The following is a 9,869-nucleotide window of genomic DNA, read 5'->3' as shown; positions in this document are numbered from 1 at the left end:
TTCTATATATATATATATATATGTGTGTGTGTGTGTATGTATATATATGTGTATATATATATATATATATATATATAATATGGATAGTGTGTGGCATTCATGTGCTGGCCCTGCACTATCCTATGATGATATGGGGATAGTAGTATGGGTGAGTGTCAGTCCATCCGGGTCTCGGTCGGTGTGTCCCCCCTCCTGCCAATCACCCCGCCCCCTCCTGGCTGTGACGTCTCGGTGTCGGAGGAGGGGGAGGAGAGTCCCCGGGAGAAGGAGACACATCCACATTAGACGTGCCGTGTTCACAGACAGTGCCGGGGGGACAAAGACTCCGGAGACTGCTGGGCTCCCCGTGGAGGAGGATATCGCACGCTGTGCTCATGCTGTGATCTCCGGGGATAGCGATCGCTGTGCCCAGGCTGGGGAGTGTTCGTGTCCAGGTCAGTGTACAGATCGGGGGAGGTGTGGATGGTGTCGGACACCTGTGTGACCGGTGTGGGGATCCTTCCTTCTATATGGATACAATGCATGAGCTGAGTGTCCTGGGATCACTCCTCCATGGGGTGACTACACTGCACACATTGCTGCTGTTGTCACTGTGTTGTGGACGGATCTCTCCTGTGTGCTCTGAGATGTCCCTCATACTGCATTGTGCTGACTTCTGACTTTACCGATCGCTATTCTTCTTCTGGGGTGGTGACTCAGGCTGGGTGTCAGGAGGTTAGCGTTAGAGCCAGGCGACTAGCATTACACTGGAAGCTCTCATGTGTCTCCCATGACAGTTCACTTGTAATTGTATGGGAGGACCAAAGTTTTTTTGTTGTGTAGAGTGGGGAATGGTGTGGGGCTCATTCAGATGGGTGTCCTGTGATTGTTGCCGGGATAGAAACTTGTCCCATCTACACCATGAATGTCACCAGCTGCAGCCAGATTTGTACCCTATACACAGTAATACCAAAGCTGCGTTTATTGGCATTTAACCACTCATACCAGCAAATCAATGGCCACCACCACTGACCGCTCATACCAGCAAATCGATGGCCACCACCACTGACCGCTCATACCAGCAAATCGATGGCCACCACCGCTGACCCCTCATACCAGCAAATCAATGGTCCCCACCACTGACCGCTCATACCAGCAAATCAATGGTCCCCACCACTGACCGCTCATACCAGCAAATCGATGGCCACCACCACTGACCGCTCATACCAGCAAATCGATGGCCACCACCACTGACCGCTCATACCAGCAAATCGATGGCCACCACCACTGACCGCTCATACCAGCAAATCGATGGTCCCCACCACTGACCGCTCATACCAGCAAATCAATGGTCCCCACCACTGACCGCTCATACCAGCAAATCAATGGTCACCACCACTGACCGCTCATACCAGCAAATCATTGGTCACCACCACTGTCCATACATAACCGCTCATACCAGTAAATCAATATCTTCCACCACTGTCCACACATAACTGTTTATACCACCAAATCAATGGCCACCACCACTGTCCACACATAACCGCTCATACTAGTAAATCAATAGCCACCACCACTCTCCACACATAACCGCTCATACCAGCAAATCAATGGCCACCACCACTGTCTACACATAACCGCTTATACCAGTAAATCAGTGGTCATCACCACTGTCCACATATTCCTGCTCATAACAGTAAATCAGTGGTCACCACCACTGTCCACACCTAACCGCTCATACCAGTAAATCAATGTCCAGTGCCACCACTGTTCACACCTAACCGATCATACCCATAAATCAGTACCCAGTGCTGCTACTGTTCACACATAACCACTCATACCCGTAAATCAGTGCCGCCAATGTTCACACATAACCGCTCATACCAGTAAATAAGTGCGCAGTGCCGCCGCTGTTCACACAGAACCACTCATACCAGTAAATCAATGCCCAGTGCTGCCGCTGTTCACACAGAACCGCTCCTACCAGTAAATCAATGCCCAGTGCTGCCGCTGTTCACACAGAACCGCTCATACCAGTAAATCAATGCCCAGTGCTGCCACTGTTCAAACAGAACCGCTCATACCAGTAAATCAATGCCCAGTGCTGCCGCTGTTCACACAGAACCGCTCATACCAGTAAATCAATGCCCAGTGCTGCCGCTGTTCACACAGAACCGCTCCTACCAGTAAATCAATGCCCAGTGCTGCCGCTGTTCACACAGAACCGCTCATACCAGTAAATCAATGCCCAGTGCTGCCACTGTTCAAACAGAACCGCTCATACCAGTAAATCAATGCCCAGTGCTGCCGCTGTTCACACAACTGCTCATACCAATAAATCAATGCCCAGTGCTGCCGCTGTTCACACAGAACCGCTCCTACCAGTAAATCAATGCCCAGTGCTGCCGCTGTTCACACAGAACCGCTCATACCAGTAAATCAATGCCCAGTGCTGCCGCAGTTCACACAGAACTGCTCATACCAATAAATCAGTGCCGCTGCTGTTCACACATAACCGCTCATACCAATAAATCAATAGCGCCGCTGTTCACACATAACCGCTCATACCAATAAATCAATAGCGCCGCTGTTCACACATAACCGTTCCTACTAATAAATCAATAGCGCCGCTGTTCACACATAACCGTTCATACTAATAAATCAATGCCCAGTGCCGCTACTCATTCCAACAGATCAAAGTCCAGCACCACCGATGTTGGACTGTAACTGCTCATCCCAATAAATTAGAGGCTGATGCCACCTCAGAAGAGAGAGGTTGAAGCTCCCATAACCGCGGCAGCTCCTAAACTCTGCTAAAAGCCTATTTGTACATGGACACACAGGCTTTTATGAAGTGGAGTTAAGGAGCTTTGGCAAAAAAGCTTCAAAAGCTCCTAAACTCAAGTTTAGGAGCTGCTAGTGCACATGAAGCCTAAGTCACCAGATCAGGTGTCCCTCCCTACTGGAATATTTTCTTCAAGGTTCGTTCACACAGAATATAGTGCGGGAAACCCTAGTTTCCTGCTCCACTTTCAAAATGCACTGGACATGCTAAGGCCCCTTTCACACAGGCTTTCCGATCAGGTCTGCTTGTCAGTTTTTCAGGCGGACCTGATCGGATGGTCTATGCACTCCTATGGAGCAGCGGATGTCAGCGGTGACATCTCCGCTGACACCCACTGCTCTCCGATCCGATGTGGTCCTTGAAATCCAGATGGATGGAAACACTATTTTCCATCCGTCTGGGGAATCGGATCGGATGAAAAAGGACAGGCGGTCCGTTTTCATCCGATCTCCTATAGAGGAGAGCTGGGATCTGACAGCTCCATCTCTGCAAAGTAAGCGGAGATGGACCTGTCATCCATCTGCTCAGCGGGGATCAGTGGATCGATCCCTGCTGAGCAAAGCGGAGTCCGCTGGGTGGAAAGACAGTGTGAAAGGAGCCGAACACAAAAAAAATAATTTCAAATTGGGTTTATGTACTTTTAGACCCGGTTCACACTAGCGCGACTTGTCAGGGTCGCCTGCCATAGATTAGCACAGGACCCGTTCTAATAGGAGCGACACAAGGCGCTCCGACTTAGAAAAAGGGTCCTGTACTACTTTGGGGCGACCTGGAGGCGACCTGCATAGACTTCAATGATATGAAGTCCGTGCATGTCGCGCCGAGGTCGCGGTGCACAGTCACAGGTCGCCCCAGTAAGTAGCGTCGCCCCTATGTGAACGGGGTCTTACACAGAGTATGTGATAAAAGCTTATCAGCCCACTGCTGTAGTTCCCGCAAGGCCTCATTCACAATGATATACATGCATTTCTAGGACATTTCTAAATCCATATAAATGCATGTAAAGATTCATATGTTATCATTCATTTGTATTTCGGTGCATTCAGTTTAGCTGTGTTCTGAGAAAATTGAATTCTGTGTGTCCAGGAACACAACAGATTTGCATCTCTGAATGCATATAAAGCTTCATACAGATGGGTGCATTTGCTTGTACATCGTAAACACGTTGCATATTTTCGGTGTCATGGTGCCGTGTACAGCTGCCCACAGATGTGAATGGGGCAAGGAAGCTCTACATAGCTCTGGTCTGCCACGTGCGGAAAGCGCATAGAGTTGATGTCCTGAATGCAGAAAGCATGCATTTGCTTTACGCTAGTGACCGCGCGTAGTTGCGTACAGCTTCCTTCTCCTGCTCATGTCAATGGGCGGCTGTGCGCACCAAGACAACCCGGGTACCAAACATATGCGGCATGGAAGAATGTGCCCATGTGCATGAAGCCTAATCGACTTGTAATTGCAAATAAAGTTTTAGTCTTCCAAGATAATTTTACAGTAATTTGCATTTAAATAAATTAAACACAGGACACCAGTGTGAATATAACCAGCCCATACACACCAGCAGCTGTGCGCAATAATGCCAATCCTGGAGTAATGCACTGTTTACGGTTTTTTTTTTTTTTTAAATGCTTTAAAGTGACATTACATCAAGTTTTGTTTACCACAGCATGGTGGTACCACGCTGTGCTGAAAAAATAAAAGTACTGCATGGGGTGCGCACGCCACTGCAGCGGCGTGGTGTGACTAGGCCTGATAGGAACAGGTTTTTGCCTTGTCTTGCATTGGACAAGGCAATCCAGCATGTCTGGTGTGTGGTAAAGTTGTAGATAAACACCTCAGCTGACATGGTGTTCAGTATAGTAGTGTGTTCCCAGGCTTCGGCCTGAAGCAGCGGCAGTTTTCACAGTTGTACGATTCTCCCCCCCTCCTTTCAGTCAGCGAGGGCAATGTGGGAATCCAGCTGACAGCTTCCCCTCTCATTCACATTTTTATTTAGAGACTTTTGTAGAGCTCCTTTATTCTTCCACACAGGAAAGGCTGCCTATAAGAATCCTCCGTCCACTGGTTTCCATAGAAACAGCGAAATGCATTTATCTAGTCACTGAGTGGAAGCGGCCCTGCCCCCATTGCCGTCATTCCGGACCTATGTGTGAATGTACCACAAAGTGTCCCCAATATTCTGGCCCGCTGTTGTCTGCTTCCTGAACACAAACTCTCCTCAGTCAGGGCCAGGCAGCCCGTCAGGGCTGGGAGCTGATCTGGAATGTTGTGTTCTTCTCAGGCCTCTCTATAGAAGCATGGCAACTTTTATTTCATGTGGCTCACGCTCTATGGCAGCCTTTCCAGCACAGAGGGACTCTTTCAATGACTTTCAGGACTCAGGAACCCTGCTAATAATCACTTTGTGCCCAACTCACAGGACACTAGTGTTAGGAATAAATAAGAGAATAAGGAATGTGACATAATTGGCAAATTTTACACTCAGGGCTTTGCTTTGTCTTGCAAAAATATTTTCAGTAATACTATTGTAATGAAACAAATAACGGTAATAATGGCCTGAAAATGCAAAACCTAAAAATGTAGCACCCCCCACCCTTTACGCTGGTGGCCGCTGGGGCTCCCCTCCCCCCTTTACGCTGGTGGCCGCTGGGGCTCCCCTCCCCCCTTTACGCTGGTGGCCGCTGGGGCTCCCCTCCCCCCTTTACACTGGTGGCCGCTGGGGCTCCCCTCCCCCCTTTACCCCCTTTACGCTGGTGGCCACTGGGGCTCCCCTCCTCCCTTTACCCCCTTTACGCTGGTGGCCACTGGGGCTCCCCTCCCCCCCCTTTACGCTGGTGGCCGCTGGGGCGCCCCTCCCACCTTTTACACTGGTGGCTGCTGGGTGCCCCCTCCCTTACATTGGTGGCAGCCGTAGTGCCCCTCCCCTCCCTTACATTAGTGGCAGCCGTAGCGCCCCTCCCCTCCCTTACATTGGTGGCAGCCGTAGCGCCCCTCCCCTCCCTTACATTGGTGGCAGCCGTAGCGCCCCTCCCTTACATTGGTGGCCGAGGTAGTGCCGCCTCCCTTACATTGGTGGTCGCCGTAGCACTACCTGGCTCAACAAACTGAAAAATAGAAGGAGCCAGGTGGAAATTTGTAGGGAGTATAGTAGCTGCATTCTGTCAGACAGTCCGTCTTTAGGTGGTCAGACTGCTGAAGGTGCTGTGGCTGTCTGAATACAAAAGCTGACAGGTAAGATTTCCTCCATGTGGTGGAATGTGGATGAGCCAATTGAATGATTTCTCTTGTTTTGCAGAGAAATGTGTATATGGCGAGCCTTGGGCCTACTTTTCTGTGTACTTTGCTCTGTTAGAAAACAGGTCTGACATGCCCCTTGTCTTCCTCTGGAATACAGTTGTGTGTGAGGACACTTGGCTGAGGAGTTGGTTGGTGTGGAGCTATGCCAACAATAAGTAATGTAGGTAAAGGGCGCAAATTGGCTACAAATAACACAAGTCCAGTACTATAAAAACATAAAAAGGTGTGAGACTTAACATGGATCTTCACTATATAAATAAAAAATGGATAGTCAGCAGCTACAAATACTGTAAGCTGCTGACTTTTAATAAAAGGACACTTACCTGTCCAAGGATCCAGCTCCTTTCTCACCCGGGTCAGTACCTTGAAGGTTTTTGGCGGTGCCAGCATGTTTAGTTTGAAAGCTGGCTGTGACTCCTTGCATCTTCACAGCCGGTTTTCCAGCGATTTGTGAATGATCACCTAGTGTGAGCAGGTGACTGCCCCCCCCCCCCCGCCCCCTAAAAAAAAAAAAAAAAAAAAAAAAATGTGCCCTAAGGCTACTAGCTGGAGAGGAGGCAGAGATATGGAACTTATTTGTTTGGGCTTTAATCTCTTTAGGACTGCTGCACACATTGTACTGCGGGTGGGCAGCTCTTACAGGCACAGTGACGTACCTGTGTGTCACTGGCCTCTTCTGGGTTGACTAATGGCTAGAACCTACTGATCAGCTGTGTCCAATCACAGCCCAGAGCCCTGTGTTGACAAACGGAGCTCTGTACAGAGGGAATAATCTTTGTTTCCCTGCAAAGCAGGGAGAAGGAACATATAGATTTTTAGTAAAAAGCAGCACATAATATGCACATTAAAGTATTACTAAACCCAGGACCCTGCATTCATTATATCCGGCCTCCCACAGTACACAGAACATGGAAATGCAAATAATATAATAAATACTAACTGCTAAATAAATACCATTTCTCATCCTTTATTTGTCTGGCTAAAACTTGTAGGAGGAGTTTTCATTCCCCTCTGACTGCCCTATGAGGCTGCAGGACCTCTTACCCTCTGTCTGGACAGTGCTGATTGGCCCTGTGCTGATCACATGCACCCTCCCAGGGGAAAAAAATAATAAGCAATGCACAACAAACTGCACAGATTGCCCATAAGCCTCTGTTTTATCAAGAGATGGCTTGGGGACAGTGGAAGAAGGGGAGGGTCAAATAACCTTTTTACACAATGCAGAGGATTAACCCCTTAGGTTCCAATATGAGTATTACTAGCCTGTTTTACTGCATTAGGCACACACTTAATCCCTTGATGACTCTGAGATGTTAACCCCTTCCCAGCCTGGGTCATTAGTACAGTGATAGTGTATAGTATTATCACTTATCACTGTAATTGTGTCACTGATGTCAGTGTTGGTTAGTCAGTTCCCACCCAGCACCATTACTATTATAAAAAATAAATAAATAAAAATTCCAGTGTGTGTGTGTATGTATGTATGTATGTATGTATGTATATATATATATATATATATATATATATATATATATATATATATATATATATATATATATATATATATATATATATATATATATATATATATATATATATATATATATATATATATATATATATATATATATGTGTATATATATATATATATATATGTATATATATGTATATATATATATATACATACATACACACACACCAATCTCATAGCTTTCACATAAAAATCAATATACAGTACATTGATTGGGAATTGTGATTTTTTTTTTTTTTTTTTACCCAAAGACAAGACGTAGCAGAACACATTTGGTCTAACTTTATGAAGAATTTTTACTGATTGGATATGTTTTATAGCAGAAAATTGTCGGTCTTTTTTTGTTTATATAATAAAAAACAAAAAAACTCAGTGGTGATCAAATACCACCAAAAGAAAGCTCCTATTTTGTGTCAAAAACAAATTCTATAAATTGAATTTGGGTACAGAGTGGCATGACCACGCAGTTACCAGTTAAAATGGCAATGTGCTAAATAGCAAACAATAGCCTGGTCATGAAAGGGGTAAAACCTTTCGGCGCTCAAGTGGTTAAAGTGAAATCCTGGGCTAGAACTAACTAGCCTGTAGATTAGAAGGAAGATGCTTGAGCTCCATGCACACTGGGCTTGAAAAAACGGCAAGTTCAGTTGGCATATAGTGTGTGTTTTTTTTTTTTTTTTTTTTTTTTTTTTGTATACAGTTTAGTAAATCTATACATGGATGGCCAAATTTTAATTTCTTCCTATCTGATAACTAGTTTTCACACAACATAACACAAGTTCGGGTAATCGCTGCTGAGAGCACTGGAGGCACATCAGTTTAACCACTTGCCGACCGCCGCAAGTAGATTTACTGCGGCGGTCAGCCCCTCACAGGCAAAGTGACGTAAATATACGTCACTAGCCTGTGAGGCTTTGGGGAGCGAGCGCGCGCGCGCCGCCAGCGGCGCGCTCCCGCGCAGTCACGGACCCCCCCCCGCGCATGTGACTGGCGGACCCGATGTCCACCGCTCACTCTGCGATCGGCGGGGGAGAGGGAGAAAGTCAGGCAGCTTGTGTAAACAAGCTGCCTGTCATTCTCCCCTGTGTAGAGACACCGATCATACGGTTCTACTATGTAGGACCGTTGATCAGTGTAACTACAGCTCAACAGACAGCCAATCACAGTTAGAATCACGCCCCTAGGGACACACACAGCCCCTCCCTCTAAAATAAAGTTAACCACTTCACTGCCAGTGTATTTTTGCAGTAACAGTGCATATATATAGCACTGATTACTGTAGAAATGTCACTGGTAACCCCAAAAGTGTCAAAAATGTCAGTCAAGGGTCCGATCTGTCCGCCGCAATGTCGCAGTACCGCAAAAAAAATCGCAGATCGCCGCCATTACGCGTTAAAAAAAAAAAATGACAAAAATCTTTCCCTTTGTTAGTAAACACAATAACTTTTGCGCAAACCAATCAAAATACGCTTTTTGCGATTTTTTTTTTTTTTTTTTTTTTTTTTTTTTTTTTTTTTTTTTTTTTTTTTTTACCAAACATAGGTAGCATAAAACAAATTGGCCGAAAATGTTAAAAAATTTAGATTTTTACTTTTTTTTTTTTTTTTTGGGAATTTCATATAAAAAAATTGTGAAAAATATTGTTATTTTTGCAAAATTGATGCTCTTTTTTTGTTTATAGCGCGTGATCAAAAAATCACACAGGTGATCAAATACCACCAAAAGAAAGCTCTGTTTGTGGGAAAAAAAAGGACGTCAAACTCGTTTAGGTACAGCGTCGCACGACCGCTCAATTGTCCGTTAAAGTCACGCAGTGCCGAATCGCAAAATACCCCCTGGTCAGGAAGGGGGTAAAATCTTCCGGGGCTTAAGTGGTTAATAAAACCATCCAGATCCATGCTGTATACTATAAAAAGGTTATTTGGCATTTACATCGCACTGACCATCAGCTAAGGCTCCATGTACACGGGACGCTGGAAATGGCCGTTTAGGAGCAGTTGGGCGTTTTTTTCAGAAGCCCCTGAACCCATCTACATTTTATCTTATCTGTCCATGTACACAGGGTCGTTTACAGTCATTTGCAGGCAGTTGCGTTCAGGGACTGTTTTTAGAATGCAATTATTTGCGTTCGAACGTGTGTTTCCCGGCGTTTCAAACGCACAAACGCATCGGAACACGTCTGAACGCATCCAAACGCGATGACTCGCGTTTAGCGTTCGC

General features: G+C 46.0%; 1 protein-coding gene across 3 annotated transcripts in view; it reads left to right on the top strand.

Annotated features, from left to right (window-relative positions):
• Nucleotides 1-254: 254 nt before the first annotated feature.
• The window catches only part of SH3RF1 (SH3 domain containing ring finger 1), a 261,467-nt gene continuing 251,852 nt past the window's right edge, over nucleotides 255-9,869 (top strand). For 2 of the 3 annotated variants that reach the window (XM_082243144.1, XM_082243142.1), the window contains exon 1: nucleotides 255-434. The gene's annotated coding sequence lies outside the window, so the exon portion shown is untranslated. The remainder of the gene's footprint in view (nucleotides 435-9,869) is intronic. The other variant, XM_082243143.1, reaches the window with a different exon arrangement.

The sequence above is a fragment of the Pelophylax lessonae genome (genome assembly GCF_965119305.1).
Source record: "Pelophylax lessonae genome assembly, chromosome: 1".
In the NCBI taxonomy this organism is placed as follows: Eukaryota; Metazoa; Chordata; class Amphibia; order Anura; family Ranidae; genus Pelophylax; species Pelophylax lessonae.
Note: the sequence above shows the minus strand (reverse complement) of the source record. Positions and strands in the feature narration are given on the sequence as shown.